This window comes from Capricornis sumatraensis, chromosome 1 (genome assembly GCF_032405125.1).
Source record: "Capricornis sumatraensis isolate serow.1 chromosome 1, serow.2, whole genome shotgun sequence".
NCBI classification, from domain to species: domain Eukaryota; kingdom Metazoa; phylum Chordata; class Mammalia; order Artiodactyla; family Bovidae; genus Capricornis; species Capricornis sumatraensis.
In genome coordinates this window covers 128,216,596-128,235,479 of record NC_091069.1, presented here as the reverse complement: position 1 = coordinate 128,235,479, position 18,884 = coordinate 128,216,596, and positions in this window count along the sequence as shown.

Genomic DNA, 18,884 nt, shown 5'->3' with positions numbered 1-18,884 from the left:
TGCATGGTTCTTGCTTTTTGTGAGTTGGACATGATACCTGTCCCTTTTTCTTTTAAAAAAAATTTTTGGCTGTGCCTCATGGTATGTGAGGTCTTCGTCCCCTGACTAGGGACCGAATCCTCACCTCCTACAGTAGAAACATGGAATCTCAACCACTGTGTTCACTCTGCTTCCATCCACATACTTTATCACAGTCACCACAAAGTGACTTTCAATTTTTTTTTTATTTGCAAAGTGCCACTTTTGGAAAATATTCATGGGCAGTGAGAGGACTCTCCAGGCTCCAGGCCTGGGGATACATGCCTGCGTGTCTCGCAACATACTCACTTGCTTTTATGTTTGTAGGCTGCTAAGGTGGACTTCGCATTAACTGACCCCAAAGACAAAGGCCTCATACAGGGTAAAGGGATTGGACAAACCCTGAGGTTCAGGGTCACAAACCATGTTGGGATAGGATAGCTTTTGCCCTGAAGCCAAAGAGGACAGAATTTACTATAAGAAATTGAGATTTTTTGAACACAAAGGCTAGATTCATCACCAAGACACTGGTGAGGTTCTCTACAGGTGTCTGCTCAACTGGTATAGAATTTTTCACACTCTAGTCTAGAGGTGGTTATAGAGCCTGGCTGCTGCTGCTAAGTCTCTTCAGTCATGTCCAACTCTGTGCAACCCCATAGACAGAAGCCCACCAGGCTCCCCTGTCCCCGGGATTCTCCAGGCAAGAACACTGGAGTGGGTTGCCATTTCCTTCTCCAATGCATGAAAGTGAAAAGTGAAAGGTAAGTCACTCAGTCGTGTCCGACTCCTAGTGACCCCATGGACTGCATCCTACCAGGCTTCTCCATCCATGGGATTTTCCAGGCAAGAGTACTGGAGTAGGGCGCCATTGCCTTCTCCATAGAGCCTGGAGAAGGATCTATAGATTGATTTCACAAGTGCAGAGCCTCAGCAACATTGAGAAGTGGCCCATGAAATTTGTGAAACACATCGAGTGTGGAGAGCTCCAGGAAAAGACGAGTGAGTCAGAGAACCACAGTCAGAGGGTAAAACAGTCAGAGGGTAAAACAGCAAATGTGACTCCTGAGACAGTAGCATGTGTGTTTGTGTTCAAGTAGCATCAAAGAGAATAGTGAGGCTGGAATGGTGTGAGCAAGTGGTAGAACTGATCAAAAGAGATCAAGGAGGCATTAGATTCTGTAGAGCATTGTACTTTGGACTCCACTCTGGAGCAATGGAAACCTTTCCAAATGTTTCAACTGTGGTGTAATGGGAATGCTTGATGTACATCAGGGACTCCCTCAGGCTACCACTTTGAGATTAGACGGAGGGCAGCACTGCAATGAGGGGGGCCACTAAGGAGATGCTGTAGCCCCAATGAGGGGTAATGGCAGTGTGAGCCAGTGTGACGACTATGGAGATCGTGAGAGGGGGTCAGATTTTAGATTTGATTTGAAAGTGAAACTGTCAGGATTTGCTAGCTGATTGTATGTAGGATAAAACAAAGAGTCAAAGATGTCACTGAAGTTTTCAGTCTCATCGATGGAAAGGATAGTTTCCATTAACTGAGATGGAAAAGACTATGAGAGGAGAGAACTTTTACGGATGCAATTAGGAGCTGTGATTTGAAATACCCAAGTGGAAATATCAAATAGGCCATTAGATGTGTGAATCTAAGTCCAGGGGGATGGTCTAAGTTGGAAATGTAACTTGGGGGGGTGGGGGGTGGGGGTCATCAAGATATGGATGGGTATTTCAAAACTTGAGCAGGGATTGTGTCACCAAAGAGTGACTACAGCAGGAGAATAGTTTGGAAGACTGAGTCCTGGGACAGTTCAGTGCTTGGAGGTCCACTCAGCTCCTGCAAGTCAGGCCAGAACCAGGATTCACAGCGGTAGAGTTTCCTGCCCCATAGTAAGGGGCTAGTTTAATTTTTTTTTTTTTTTTTCTTCAATGATCAATCTTTATTTTGGAAAGTTTTGTTCCTTTTAGAATGTGTACGGACATAAGCAAATCTTTTTTTTTTTTTTCATCAACGTTTATTGTTCTCATTGATACTTGGGGAAAATAATTTTACAAGGCTTTTAGGATGGAAAAAAGGCGCTAGAACATCAAATCTACTTTAAATATAAAGTTATTCTCTTAAAAGTGATTTTTAGAAAATTTTACTTTATTTTACTTTACAATTCTGTATTGGTTTTGCCATACATCAACATGAATCTGCCACGGGTGTACATGAGTTCCCAATCCTGAACCCCCCTCCCACCTCCCTCCTCATATCCTCTCTCTGGGTCATTCCAGTGCACCAGCCACAAGCATCCTGTATCCTGTATCAAACCTAGACTAATAATTCGTTTCTTACATGATAGTATACGTGTTTCAATGCCATTCTCCCAAATCATCCCACCCTCTCCTTCTCCCTCAGAGTCCAAAAGTCCGTTCTATACATCTGTCTCTTGCTGTCTCGCATAAATTTGTGTCCTTGCATATATGTTAGTTGCTCAGTCACATCTGACTTTTTGCAACCCATGGGTTGTAGCCCGCTAGGCTCCTCTGTCCATGGAATTCTCCAGGCAAGAACACTGGAGTGGGTGCCCATTCTTTTCTCCAGGGGATCGTCCTGACGCAGGGATTGAACCTGGGTCTCCTGCATTGCAGATGGATTCTTTACCATCTGAACCAGCAGGGAATAACCCTAGGTTACATGATCTATATCATATTCCCAGACAATAAGAGTGAGTAATATTTTTAGTCCCATCCTTGCTCTTAAGGGAGCCTGATCAGACTTCTAAACCCTAAGACCATGTCACACAAAGACTCAGACTTTAGACCTCCACCACCTCCTACTCATGGCTTTATACTACTAATCACATTGTGTTGTCCTCCATTTATATTCAAAGGAATATTTGTTTATTTTGTTTGTAAGCCTGACTATGTAATTATTTTTCATTTTATATCTTGTCTCTGTAGGTGCTTGAATCAGAAGAGGTGTGTCAGAGAGTAAACTTACTATTCCATCTGGACCCCTTGGCTTCCACCCCCTCCTTATGTGAACGTTCAGTGTAATTGGCTTTTCTTTTCTTGTAGACACTTCCCTAACATTAGCTTCTATTTCATTCACTCTTCTGATTTTCTTCTGCTTCTCTGGCTATTTATTCCGTCCTTTGCAAGTTTATCTTCCTCTCCTTAAAACTGTAAATGTAGGAATGTAATGGGTGATTGGTCCCAAGCTCCTGTCTTCCCACTCTCTCCCTAGTCGATTTCATCAGCATTTTCATGTTAAAATACCAATTCTGTGCTGATGACTTTTATCTTCATCTCTCCCTGTCTGACCTCTCTTTTAAAATCTCAGCTTATACATTTAACTGCATATGTACTTGATTCTTAGGTGCATCTGAAACCTAAATTATTAAAATTTTGATTTCTTCCTATAATGTGGTTCTCCTTTCCAATTTCAGCATTCACCCAGTGGTTTATGCCAGGAACAAACATTGCAGTCTTTGACGCTACCTTCGCCTTCATTCCCATTGTTAGACACTATCAAATCTTGTCAATTCAATCTCCAAAATATATGTCAAAACCATCCCTTGGTGAAATAAGTAGATAAACCAAAGTGTGAAGTTCTGTGAAACCAAAGGAAGCTAAAGGAACCCCTAGAAGTTGTGTGATAAGGATGTGCTATCTGATTTTAGAGATGCTATACCCAACTCCCTTCTCTTTTGGAGTATAGAATTATAAATATTTAGGTAAGAATGGATTTGTGACACCTTGCCCTATTCACTATCTTTGAAATAAAAAAATAAAGCCTAGAAAATAAGTATCTCATTAACATTCCCACAATTAGTAGTGAAAGATTTAAGACTAACCCTTATATCTCCTAATTCAGTACAGTGTCCTTTCGCAGAGCCATGTCAACAGGAAGTCATGTCTGGGTTCTGAGACTAATGCCTTACAAACAGCATTTTTGATATCTATAATTTTCTAAAAAGTAAGACAAAACTGGTTTTGTAGAAATTTTCAATTCTGTAGCAGTAGTGCAAATTCAACTTTGGTTTTAGCATAAACATGGTTTTCTTTATGAAACACTGATCTTAAAATAAGCAAACTAACAAACAATCTGTCCTAAATACAGCTGAGGTTGCAAATAATGCTATTCCTTGTGGTTAATAGTATTTGGATTTTTGTGCAAGGTCTAAGATTTTAGAAGGAAACTGGGAAAGCAATAGCCTCTTGCCATTTCCACCTCACCCCTCTATGGACTCTATTGCTGCTTTCAGAACTATTCTGCTGTAAACATCAAAGTCTTAAGATTATCATCCTTTATTTGATAGGGAAGATAATCCTGTTGATGTTTGTGCAACCAGGTTGTCTGTAAACCTGATCCATTTAAAATAAAATATGATAGCAAAATTGTTCTTTTCAGTCTCTGAAGAATCTGATAATAGAATGAAGTAATTGAGGTAATTCGAGAAAAGATTAAGGACTTGATGACAAAATTATCCTCTCACAGAATAGAGTTGTGTTGATGAGTGAAAGCTTGAATTCTCCTCTCTTTACCTGAGTTGAATCCTGTTATTACTTTAGTTCAAGTAGATCCTTGCAATTAAATTGCCATTGATAGAAAACTACCTGAGTAAATTTTTTTCTTATTTTTAAAGGCTAAGCATGAAATGTTAGGCAAATAATACTTTTTATAGGAATGGAACTAAAAGTTTTTTGTAATACAAACAGCAAAATCAAGTCTATTTATTTCATTTAAGATGAAATTGTCTGAGAATATTTGCTAATTGACATCTATTTTCTGTACTTTGGCAAAAGAGCAATCATTGAAACACTGGTTATATTGTCAAATATCTAAGTTTGACTGCATGTTTTTAAATCATATGGTATGCATAGTCAGGGTTCAGGGTATAGATTTTAGGTTCAGGAAGATCTGACTGAAAATTCTGCCTAGTCACTTCCTCACTACATTGAACAAATTATTTAAAATATAGCTAATGCCTAGTGTCCCCACCACACTGAACCACTTAGCATTACCTGAGGTCATCATGACCCCCTGATTTCCACATCACTGTACATGATGCCTCCTTTCCAAAAGAAGTTGCACAACCTAAAAGCAGAGAATTCTATTTTATTCAGCAAACTTTCTGAGGACTTAAGCCTGGGACACAGCCTCTCAGCCCTGAGAGACTGCTTCCAAGGGTAAGAGAAGAGCCAGGATATAAAGGAGTTTTTTCAACTAAAACAAGGTAGTTAGGACATCAAGAGATTACTTACTAGTAGCTAAAGGAAAACCAGACATCTCAAATGAATGAATTTAGCACTTGTCTACGTACAGGGAGATGGAAGAATCAGGGCTTATTGGGATCACTCCTTTGACAGGCACCTTCACTCTAGGGCCAGTTTCCTATTTTTATCCATCCTGACTCATCTCAGGGTGTACAGTGAGGGCGGCTGCCCCGGCTGCCAGCTCCATGGCTGCACCGTCCTTTTTTCACTGATATGGCAGATGACATTCTTTTGTCCACATTTCTCACTCTTTTGAATACCTCATCACCTCCACCCCTTCGCTGTCTAGCTAACTGCTCATCTATTAAGACCCTGTTGATGTATTACCTCTTGATCTTCTAAAATTTAGGTTTAGATCTGGACTATTTCAGTCTTAAGCCTTCTTAGACTCTCTTTCAACTCTCTGTTTCATTGTCTTGTCTATGAACTCCTTTATAATGAAGATCTTGACATTCAGGGCTTCCCAGCTGGTACTACTAGTAAAGAATCTGCCTCCCAATGAAGCAGATGCAGGTAACACAGTTTTATCCCTGGGTTGGGAAAATCCCCTGGAGTACAAAATGGTAACCCACTCCAGTATACTTGCCGGAGAATTCCCATGGATAGAGGAGCCTGGTGGCTACAGTCTATAGGGTCACCACGAGTCAGACATGACTGAGCATGCATGTACTTGACATTTATTTTTGCCTTCTCAGTATATAGCATAATGTGTAGCCCACAGTCAGTATGAATGTATTTTCATAAAGGTGAAAAAAAAAAAAAGGGAAAGAAAGAAAGTTGGAAGTGAAGCAGAGACAGAAAAGTAACTGAAAATTAAAATTGGAAAATTCTTGGTCTCCAGTGAATGATGATAAGTGCCTATCGATCCATAGTTACCTATACTGAGTTTTCAGGATGGTGGAGTAGAAGGATATGTGCTCATCTTCTCCATGAGAACTCCAAAATTACAACTAGTTGCTGAGCAATCATCAACAGAAGGGTGTTGGATCTCACCAAAAAAAGACACCCCACATCCAAGGGAAAAGGAGAAACCCCAACAAGAAGCAAGATGGTAGGAGGGGCAAAAGCACATTTAGAATCAAACCTTATACCCACAAGAGATCCTTGGAGGGCTCAAACAAACCTCGGGCATGCCAGGACCCAGAGACCCCACAGAGACTGAGCCAGAACTGTGTCTGAGTGTCTCCTGTGGAGATACGGGTCAGCAGTGGCCTGCTGCAGGGGCAGGGGGCTCTGGGTGCAGCAGAGCTGGGTGTGGCATAAGCCCTCTTGGAGGAGGTCATCATTAACCCCATCATAGAGCCACCAGAAATTATACAGGACTCTACACATGGACATCACCAGATGGTCAACACTGAAATCAGATTGATTATATTCTCTGCAGAAAAAGATGCAGAAGCTCTATACAGTCAACAAAAACAAGACCAGGAGCTGAATGTGGCTCAGATCATGAACTCCTTATTGCCAAATTCAGACTTAAATTGAACAAAGTAGGGAAAACCGCTAGACCATTCAGGTATGACCTAAATCAAATCCCTTATGATTATACAGTGAAAGTGAGAAATTGATTTAAGGGCCTAGATCGGATAGATAGAGTGCCTGATGAACTATGGAATGAGGTTCATGACATTGTACAGGAGACAGGGATCAAGACCATCCCCATGGAAAAGAAATGCAAAAAAGCAAAATGGCTGTCTGGGGAGGCCTTACACATAGCTGTGAGAAGAAGAGAAGCAAAAAGCCAAGGAGAAAAGGAAACATATAAGCATCTGAATGCAGAGTTCCAAAGAATAGCAAGAAGAGATAAGAAAGCCTTCTTCAGCAATCAATGCAAAGAAATAGAGGAAAACAACAGAATGGGAAAGAATAGAGATCTCTTCAACAAAACTAGAGATATTAAGGGAACATTTCATGAAAAGATGGGTTTGATAAAGGACAGAAATGGTCTGGACCTAACAGAAGCAGAAGATATTAAGAAGAGACGGCAAGAATGCACAGAAGAACTGTACAAAAAGGATCTTCATGACCCGGATAATCACGATGGTGTGATCACTCATCTAGAACCAGACATCTTGGAATGTGAAGTCAAGTGGGCCTTAGAAAGCATCACTACGAACAATGGACTTTGTGGAGTTCGCTAGTGGATGTGATGGAATTCCAGTAGAGCTATTTCAAATCCTGAAATGTGATGCTGTCAAAGTGCTGCACTCAACATGCCAGAAAATTTGGAAAACTCAGCAGTGGCCACAGGACTGGAAAAGGTCAGTTTTCATTCCAAACCCAAAGAAAGGCAATGCCAAAGATTGCTCAAACTACTGCACAATTGCACTCATCTCACACGCTAGTAAAGTAATACTCAAAATTCTCCAAGCTAGGCTTAGGCAGTACGTGAACCGTGAACTTCCTGATGTTCAAGCTGGTTTTAGAAAAGGCAGAGGAACCAGAGATCAAATTGCCAACATCCGCTGGGTCATGGAAAAAGCAAGAGAGTTCCAGAAAAACATCTATTTCTTCTTTCTTGACTATGCCAAAGCCTTTGACTGTGTGGATCACAATAAACTGTGGAAAATTCTTCAAGAGATGGGAATACCAGACCACCTGACCAGCCTCTTGAGAAATCTGTATGCAGGCCAGGAAGCAACAGTTAGAACTGGACATGGAACAACAGACTGGTTCCAAATAGGAAAAGGAGTACGTCAAGGCTGTATATTGTCACTCTGCTTATTTAACTTCTATCCAGAGTACATCATGAGATATGCTGGGCTGGAAGAAGCACAAGCTGGAATCAAGATTGCCAGGAGAAATATCAATAACCTCAGATGTGCAGATGACACCACCCTTATGGCAGAAAGTGAAGAGGAGCTAAAAAGCCTCTTGATGAAAGTGAAAGAAGAGAGTGAAAAAGTTGGCTTAAAGCTCAACATTCAGAAAACGAAGTTCATGGCATCCGGTCCCATCACTCCATGGGAAATAGATGGAGAAACAGTGGAGACAGTGTCAGACTTTATTTTGGGGGGCTCCAAAATCACTGCAGATGGTGATTGCATTCAGGAAATTAAAAGTCGCTTACTCCTTGGAAGAAAAGTTATGACCAACTTAGATAGCATATTCGAAAGCAGAGACATTACTTTGCTGACTAAGGTCCGTCTAGTCAATGCTATGGTTTTTCCTGTGGTCAAGTATGGATGTGAGAGTTGGACTGTGAAGAAGGCTGAGTGCCAAAGAATTGATGCTTTTGATCTGTGGTGTTGGAGAAGACTTTTGAGAGTCCCTTGGACTGAAAAGAGATCCAACCAGTCCATTCTGAAGGAGATCAAGCCTGGGATTTCTTTGGAAGGAATGATGCTAAAGCTGAAACTCCAGTACTTTGGCCACTTCATGCGAAGAGTTGACTCATTGGAAAAGACTTTGATGCTTGGAGGGATTGGGGGCAGGAGAAGAAGGGGAAGACAGAGGATGAGATGGCTGGATGGCATCATGGACTCGATGGACGCGAGTCTGAGTGAACTCCGGGAGTTGGTGATGGACAGGGAGCCCTGGTGTGCTGCAATTCATGGGGTCGCAAAGAGTCGGACACGACTGGGCATCTGAACTCAACTGAAGGAATCACTGCAGATGGTGATTGCACCCATGAAATTAAAAGATGCTTACTCCTTGGAAGGAAAGTTATGATCAATCTAGGTAGCATATTCAAAAGCAGAGACATTACTTTGCCAACAAAGGTCTGTCTAGTCAAGGCTATGGTTTTTCTAGTAGTCATGTATGGATGTGAGAGTTGAACTGTGAAGAAAGCTGAGCACCGAAGAATTGATGCTTTTGAACTGTGGTGTTGGAGAAGACTCTTGAGAGTCCCTTGGACTGCAAGGAGATCCAATCAGTCCATGCTAAAGGAGATCAGTCCTGGGTGTTCATTGGAAGTATTGATATTAATGCTGAATCTCCAATACTTTGGCCATCTCATGTGAAGAGTTGGAAAAGACTCTAATGCTGGGAGGGATTGAGGGCAGGAGGAGAAGGGAACCACAGAGGATGAGATGGCTGGATGGCATCACCGACTTGATAGACATGAGTTTGAGTGAACTCCGGGAGTTGGTGATGGACAGGGAGGCCTGGTGTGCCACGATTCACGGGGTCGCAAATAGTCAGACAGGACTGAGTGACTGAACTGAACTGAACCTCCACCATAGTTTGGCCTCAGGTCAAACAACAGGGAGGGAACACAGCCCTGCCTATCAACAGAAAATTGGATTAAAGATTTACTGAGCTTGGTACCACCCATCAGAACAAGACCCATTTTCCCCCTCAGTCAGTCTCTCCCATCAGGAAGCTTTGATAAGCCTCTTATCCTTATCCACCAGAGGGCAGACACAATGAAAACCACAATCACAGAAAATTAACCAAACTGATCACAAGGAAAACAACTGAGTCCAATTCAATGAAACTATGAGCCATGCTGTGTAGGGCCACCCAAGATGGATGGGTCATGGTGTAGAGTTCTGACAAAATGTTGTCCACTGGAGAATTGAATGGCAAACCACTTCAGTATTCTTGCCTTGAGAACCCCATGAACAGTATGAAAAGGCAAAAAGATAGGACACTGAAAAATGAACTCCACAGATCTGTAGGTGCCCAATATGTTGCTTAGAAGAGTGGAGAAATAACTCCAGAAAAAATGAAGAAATGGAGCCAAAGCAAAACAAAACACCCAGTTGTGGATGTGGCTGGTGATGGAAGTAAAGTCTAATGCTATAAAGAGTAATATTGCCTAGGAAGCTGGAATGTCATGTCCATGAATCAAGGCAAATTGGAAGTGGTCAAAAAGGAGATGGCAAGAGTGAACATCGACATTTTAGAAATTGGTGAGCTAAATCGGATTGTAATGGGCGAAATTAATGCAGATGACGATTTTATCTACTACTGTGGGAAAGAATCTGTTAGAAGAAACAGAGTAGCCATCATAGTCAACAAAAGAGTCTGAAATAAGGTACTTGGATGCAATCTCAAAAATGACAGAATGATCTCTGTTCCTTTCTAAGGCAAACCATTTATTATCACAGTAATCCAATTCTATGCCCTGACTAGTTATGCTGAAGAAGCTGAAGTTGTACAGTTCTGTGAAGACTTACAAGACCCAACTTGTTAGTTACTAGAACTAACACCCCCAAAAGATGTCTTTTTCATTACAGAGGATTGAAATGCCAAAGTAGGAAGTCAAGAAATACCAGGAGTAACATGCAAATTTGGCCTTGGAGTACAGAAGGAAGCAGGGCAAAGGTTAATGGAGTTTTGCCAAGAGAACACACTAGTCATACCAAACACCCTCTTCCAACAACACAAGAGAAGACTCTACACATGGACATCACCAGGTGGTCAATACTGATCAAATTGATTATATTATTTGCAGCCAAAGATGGAGAAGCTCTATACAGTCAGCAAAAACAAGACCAGGAGCTGACTGTGCCTCAGATCATGAGCTCCTTATTGACAAATTCAGACTTAAATTAAAGAAAGTATGGGAAACCACTAGACCATTCAGGTATGACCTAAATCAAATCCCTTATGATTATACAGCGGAAGTGAGAAATAGAGTCAAGGGATTAGATTTGATAGACAGAGTGCATGAAGAACTATGGAAGAGGTTTTGTGACACTTTACAGGAGGCAGGGATCAAGATCATACCCAAGAAAAAGAAATGCAAAAAGGCAAAATGTTTGACTGAGGAGGTCTTACTAAGAGCTGAGAAAGGAAGAAAGGCAAAGGAGAAAAGGAAAGATATACCTATTGCAATACAGAGTTCCAAAGAATAACAAGGAAAGATAAGAAAGCCTTCCTCAGTGATCAATGCAAAGAAATAGAGGAAAACAATAGAATGGGAAACACTAGAGATCTCTTCAGGAAAATTAGAGATAGCAAGGGAACATTTCATGCAAAGATGGGCTCCGTAAAGGACAGAAATGGTATCGTCCTAAAAGAAGCAGACAATATTAAGAAGGGTGGCAAGAATATACAGAAGAAATATACAAAAAAGATCATCACGATCCAGATAACCACCATGGTGTGATCACTCACCTAGAGCCAGGCATCCGGAAATGCAAATTCAAGTGGGCCTTAGGAAGCGTCACTACAAACAAAGCTAGTGAAGGTGATGGAATTCCAGTTGAGCTATTGCATATCCTGAAAGATGATGCTGTGAAAGTCCTGCACTCAACATGTCAGCAAATTTGGAAAACTCAGCAGAGGCCACAGGACTGGAAAAGGTCAGTTTTCATTCCAATCCCAAAGAAAGGAAATGCGAAAGAATGTTCAAACTACTGCACAATTGCACTCATATCACACGCTAGCAAAGTAATGCTCAAAATCCTTCAAGCCAGGCTTCAGCAATATGTGAGCCATGAACTTCCAGAAGTTCAGTATGGATTTAGAAAAGGTAGAGGGACCAGAGATCAAATTGCCAACATCCACTGGATCATCAAAAAAGCAAGAGAGTTCCAGAAAAACATCTATTTCTGCTTTATTGACTTCTCTAAAGCCTTTGACTGTGTAGATTCACAACAAACCATGGAAAATTCTTCAAGAGATTGGAATACCAGACGGCCTGACCTGTCTCCTGAGAAATCTGTATGCAGGTCAGGAAGTAACAGTTAGAACTGGACGTGGAACAAAGGACTGGTTCCAAATCAGGAAAGGAGTACGTCAAGGCTATATATTGTCACCCTGATTTTTTAACTTATATGCAGAGTACATCATGAGAAATGCTCGGCTGGATGAAGCACAAGCTGGAATGAAGATTGCATGGAGAGATATCAATAACCTCAGATATGCAGATGACACCACCCTTATGGCAGAAAGCATAGAAGAACTAAAGCTCCTTGTGATGAAAGTGAAAGAGGAGAGTGAAAAAGATGGCTTGAAACTCAACATTCATAAAACTAAGATCATGGCATTTGGTCCCATCACTTCATGGCAAATAGACTGGGAAACAGTGGAAACAGTGAGAGTCTTTATTTTGGGGGGCTCCAAAATAACTGCAGATGGTAACTGCAGCCATGAAATTAAAAGATGCTTGCTCCTTGGATAAAAAGCTGTGACTAACCTAGACAGCATATTAAAAAGCAGAGACATTGCTTTGCCAACAAAAGTCCATCTAGTCCAAGGTATGGTTTTTCCAGTGGTCATGTATGGATATGAGAGTTGTACTATAAAGAAATCTGAATGCCGAAGACTTGATACTTTTGAACTGTGGTGTTGGAGAAGACTCTTGAGAATCCCTTCGAATGCAAAGAGATCCAACCAGTCCATCCTAAAGGAAATCAGTCCTGAATAATCAGTGGAAGGATAGATGCTGAAGGTGAAACTCCAATACTTAGCCACCTGATGCGAAAAACTGACTCATTTGAAAAGACCCTGATGCTGAGAAAGATTGAGGCCAGAAGGAGTAGGGGATGACAGAGGATGAGATTGTTGGATGGCATCACCAACTTGATGGACTCGAGTCGATGAGTTTGAGAAAGTTCAAGGAGTTGGTGATGGACAGGGAAGCCTGGAGTGCTTTAGTCCATGGGGTTGCAAAGTGTCGACACAACTGAGTGACTGAACCGAACTACCTATACTAAGTGTTAGAAGAATAAGGCAAAGATAAAGTGATAGAAGTTTCAGGTTACTCCTTACTGTTTGTATTCTGGTCCCTCTTCTGACAAAGCTTGGAGTTATCTGTCCAACTGCTTCTTTGGGATCAACTCTCAGGCCTATGTCATGTTCAGCTTCTTTTCTTTCTCCAGCTAGGTCTTCAGTTCAGTTCAGTTCAGTAGCTCAGTTGTGTCTGACTCTTTGAGACCCCATGAATCACAGCACATTCAGCCTCCCTGTCCATCACCAACTCCCAGAGTTCACTCAAACTCATGTCCATCTAGCCATCTCATCCTGTCGTCCCCTTCTCCTCCTACCCCACTCCCTCCCAGCATCAGTCTTGTCCAATGAGTCAGCTCTTCGCATTAGGTGGCCAAAGTACTGGAGTTTCAGCTTTAGCATCAGTACTTCCAATGAACACCCAGGATTGATCTTTAGAATGGACTGGTTGGATCTCCTTGCAGTCCAAGGGACTCTCAGGAGTCTTCTCCAACACCACAGTTCAGAAGCATCAATTCTTCGGTGCTCAGCTCTCTTCACCGTTCAACTCTCACATCCATACGTGACCACTGGAAAAACCATAGCCTTGACTAGACAGACCTTTGTGGGCAAAGTAATGTCTCTGCTTTTTAATATGCTATCTAGATTGGTCATAACTTTCCTTCCAAGGAGTAAGTGTCTTTTAATTTCCTGACTGCAATCACCATCTGCAATGATTTTGGAGCCCCTCAAAATAAAGTCTGACATTGTTTCCACTGTTTCGCCATCTATTTCCCACGAAGTGATGGAACTGGATGCCATGATCTTTGTTTTCTGAATGTTGAACTTTAAGCCAACTTTTTCACTCTCCTCTTTCACTTTCATCAAGAGGCTTTTTAGTTCCTCTTCACTTTCTGCCATAAGGGTGGTGTCATCTGCGGCTCTGAGGTAATTGATATTTCTCCTGGCAATCTTGATTCCAGCTCATGCTTCTTCCAGCTCAACGTTTCTCATGGTGTACGCTGCATATAAGTTAAATAAGCAGGGTGAGTGACACAAAGAAAGTAGGTGGCAGGAATTAGCTACTTCAACTCTATTCTTTTCTCCTATTTTCTTTCTTTCTTTCTTTTTTTTTTTTTTTACGTAAACCACTAGAAAAATATTACCTCTCTACAGGCAGAAGAATTGAACCACCAGATATCTGACTTTAACATCAGATCTAATTCCAATCGTTTTATAAAGAAACAGAGAGCTATAAGCCTCGTTTAATTGGGCAAATAAAGTGTGAAGAGAAAGCAACTATTAGCGATCAACTGCTCTCTCTTGGGCTTCCCTGGTGGCTCAGCCAGTAAAGAACCCCTGGGTTTAGAAGACCCGCTGGAAAAGGGAATATCTACCCACTCCAATATTCTTGCCTGGAGAATCCCACAAACAGAGGAGCCTGGCAAGTTACAGTCCAAGGGATGGAAAAGAGTTAGACATGACTGAGCGACTTTCACCTCACTGCTCTCTCAGAGACAGCACAAATGTTATAGCTACTCCTCAGCTGCAGAACCCAACACAGCCCTGTGAAACATGCAGCTAATAAGGAGACGTTTGGCTGGAACTGTTATCTCTATTTAAAAAATGCCTGAGGTAAAGCTACCAAGGTTTTCCTACACTTCAGCCCTTGGGAAATCAGTTTTTAAAAGTTAAATAAGATAAAGTAGATTAAAAGAAATCACTGTTTCAAAATGTAAATGCCTGACATTTAGCATCTGCATTTTTTTTAATGAGTGAGAATTATGTTCCACAATGTTCTGTGAATGCTGTTATGCAAATTAGTCCAGACCTAGGGACTGAAAGAAATAATACATAGCCTAAAGTAATGAATTAGAAACCAATTAAAACAAACTGTTGAAATGAAGCTATGAAGCCCACTTCCCCTGACTGGTCGTTATTAGAAACAAAGAGGCACAAGTGAACATGATTTTCAAGATGATGCATTTCTTAAGTTAACTATAAGACATTAAGTAAAATTAATCCTGATTTTAGAATAAAATCAAAGTGCTGATAATCTCATTATTAGAATAAAACCAAGCAGTAAATAATACCAGGGCCATAAAGTACCCCTGATCTTCAGATGTGTTCATTGACTTTTAAAGGCTTAAATTTTATGTCCAATTTTATCCTTAAAATTATCAATTAGGAAATGGAACTATATACTTCAGTAAAATTATACTTTCCTCCCTCTCTTCTAGTTCCCATTTCCCAATTAATTAGCCATTATTCACATGTCATGTGGCTTTATTTGAAAACATGGTGAAGAGTAGCATCTTCTGTGTCACACAGTTATGGGAAAGCTCCTTTCACTAGTCCTGGGATTGTAATAGGCTGGATCCTATGGGGCCTTCCCAGAACAAACCCCTTCCTCCATGTTCTCTGCTTTAGCTTCTCTCTGAAGTACCTACATAATAGTATCTGTTGCACATTTCCTGAGTTGTTTTACCGATGCTAAAACCCCCCACCACAGGGAAGAAGTTAACAGCTTGATGACCATGAGCACCTGGCTCCCAGACCTACCGGAACTGGAGGATTGATAATGTGACACCACTCTGTTATTTCTTCATCAGACAATCAGAGAACTGTGCACAAGTTGACCACATACCCTGAAACTCCCTTCCCTAACTGAGCCTTTAAACATGCTTTCCTGAAACTCATCAGAGAGTTTGGGTATTTTGAGCACTAGCTCCCTTAAATTCCTTTCTGGGTGCCCTGAAATAGAGGCTGTACTTCTCTGTACCACAACCTGGTGTCAGTAGATTGGCTTTACTGCACATGGGTGAGTGGACCCAAGTTTGGCTTGGTAACAGGATATTCTGAAAGATGTCAACTACAAAGACTGTTTGCCAAAGGTGAGTGATTCTTTGATCAAATCAGGCATATTTGATTCAACCTAAAAACTTAGCAGACTAAGGGCAACTTCATTTTTAGATTTCAAAAGTCTCGGGACATACACTTACAGACAGGGAGGAGAATAACAGTTGTCTTTCTTCCTTACTTGCTCAATCTTGTGGAGTAAAGTCAAAGAACCTGGGCATGCTCAATCTGGAGAAGAGATGGCTGTGGGAACATGTTGCTGTCTTCAACTATTTGTATGACCATATAGTGGAAGATGGAGAAGGCAATGGCAACCCACTCCAGTACTCTTGCCTGGAAAAGCCCATGGCGGAGAAGCCTGGTAGGCTGCAGTCCATGGGGTCTCTAAGAGTCGGACACGACTGAGTGACTTCACTTTCACTTTTCACTTTCATGCATTGGAGAAGGAAATGGAACCCCACTCCAGTATTCTTGCCTGAAGAATCCCAAGGACAGGGGAGCCTGGTGGGCAGCCGTCTATGGGGTCGCACAGAGTCGGACATGACTGAAGCGACTTAGCAGCAGCAGCAGCATAGTGGAAGAGTGAGTAGACCTACTGTGGACCTGAAAGATAAAATAAGGATGATGTAGAAGTCACAGGAAACAGAGTTCAGCTCATTATAAAGAAACGTTTCCTACCAACTTGTGATGTAAGCTTACCTTGGAAATAGTGGCCTCATCATTACAGGAAATGATTATGTAGAGTCCAAGCAGTCATTTATTGGATATTTAGAAAAGGAAATTCAAGCCCTGTGGAAAGCAGGTGTGTTGCTCTATTAATGATCCTTGAGATTTTGTTTTCCTAACCATGACACCCTCTACGTCTTTGAGGAGTAAAGTGCTATGCAGAGAACTTCTGCTTCTGGCTATAGTGGATTAACTAATACAAGACTAGCTCTGATACAAATGATTAAGGGTAAAAAAAATATCTGAGACAATAGTATTTAGCCTTTGGAGATATATATATATGAAGATTATAAGACTTTGGTCTCTGAAAAAAGGGGAACAAATGAGCTAAGCCCTATGGTTTCTCTAGGTTTCTTCTTGGAGTCATTTCCGGGCTGTGGTATATGGAGGGGGAATCCATTGCAGAATTCAGTGTTCTTCTTGAGTGGAAACTGAGGAGGATTAGGTAACTAGAATCTTTGTGGATGAGTGGAAAGAAGGGAACTACGCAGATAAAGACCACCAGAAATCTGCATAGAAGCTTCTTGGAATCTTTGGTAAATGTTACATTGCACTATGTGAGATGAGATGCTATAAGGCAGAATAAAGAACTCTTGGAGAAAGAAAAAACATTAGGTAATGATTAACTGATTGTTTTCATCAATTTCAGCTGCTATTACAAAATACCAGGATCAGGATAGCTTATAAACAATGGTAGTTTATTTCTTATAATTCTAAAGGCTAAAAGTCCAGGATCAGAAAACCAACATGATCTTGTGAGGGCCCACTACTCAATCACAGATGTGTCCTTGTTTCCTTAATTGGCAGAAGAGTCTAGGTACCTCCTTCAGGACTCTTTCATAAAAGCACAAATCTCAATCATGAGGGCTCCTCTGTTATGACCTAATCTCCCTTCCCAAAGGCCCCACCTCTCAATATCATTTTATTGGGCATTAGGTTTTCCCATATGAACTGTGGGGACAGGGAGGGAGTGTGACAGAAACATTCAGTCACAGCATTCCACCTCTGACCCCTCAAGTTCATGTCCTTCTTGCATGCAAATGTAAAAAATAATAAACAGAAATATGCATAGGCAATGGCACCTCACTCCAGTACTCTTGCCTGGAAAATCCATGGATGGAGGAGCCTGGTGGGCTGCAGTCCACGGGGTCGCGACTGAGCGACTTCACTTTCACTTTTCACTTTCATGCATTGGAGGAGGAAATGGCAATCGACTCCAGTGTTCCTGCCTGGAGAATCCCAGGGAAGGTGGAGCCTGGTGGGCTGCTGTCTATGGGGTTGCACAGAGTCGGACATGACTGAAGCGACTTAGCAGCAGCAGCAGCAGCATAGATGATTCATGTTGTTGTACAGCAGAAACTACCACAACATTGCAAAGCAATTATCCTCCAATAAAAAAAAAAAAAAAAGGAAATAGAATCTGGAGGCCAGAAGGGAAAGCATAACGTGTGATGATAGCTGGGGCCAACAGGAAGAAGTAAGACTTCATCTTGCCAAGAAGGCAATGGCAACCCACTCCAGTACTCTTGCCTGGAAAATCCCATGGATGGAGGAGTGTGGTAGGCTGCAGTCCATGGGGTCGCGAAGTCAGACACGACTGAGTGACTTCACTTTCACTTTTCACTTTCATGCATTGGAGAAGGAAATGGCAACCCACTCCAGTGTTCTTGCCTGGAGAATCCCAGGGACGGGGGAGCCTGGTGGGCAGCCGTCTAAGGGGTTGCACAGAGTCGGACACGACTGAAGCGATTTAGCAGTAGCAGCAGCAGCAAGAGCTCAGCCAGTGAGAGACATCTAGAGCTGAAAAATGCAATACTTAGGAAAATATTCCTAAATATGCTGAAATACAAATTATGTACTGCAAGAGAATAGATGAGGAAACCTGATGATACGACAAGACAAACTGATTTTAAAAAGAGAGACTGGAGAAACAAAAACAAGCAGAACTTCACTGCTCTCTAGGATAGTATACGCAGTCTAATGAAATTAAACTTGGGTCCCATGAAGGATTCAAGGGTCAAAAACTGTGAAAAAGATCAGCGTATAGATCTGAGAAACTCAACGAGCAACAAGAAAATAAACGCAAGCAAAAGTACAAGGCATATCATAATCAAATGTATTAAAACAATGATGAAGAGAAAAATCTTTACAGTAGCAGAGAAAAAGAGACAAGATTACAGAAAGAAAAGAATTGCAACCTATTTCTCGCCAGAAACAATGCAAACCAGGAAATGATGGAATGCTATTTTTAAAGTACCAAAAGGAAAAAAATTCATCGCAATTAAACACTATATCCAGTAGATATATTCTTCAAATATGAAAACTTAAAAATTTCAAAAAATATATAAAAACTAATTCTAAATAACTTATGGGTCAAAGGTAAAATTACAAGAAAGACTGGAAAACAT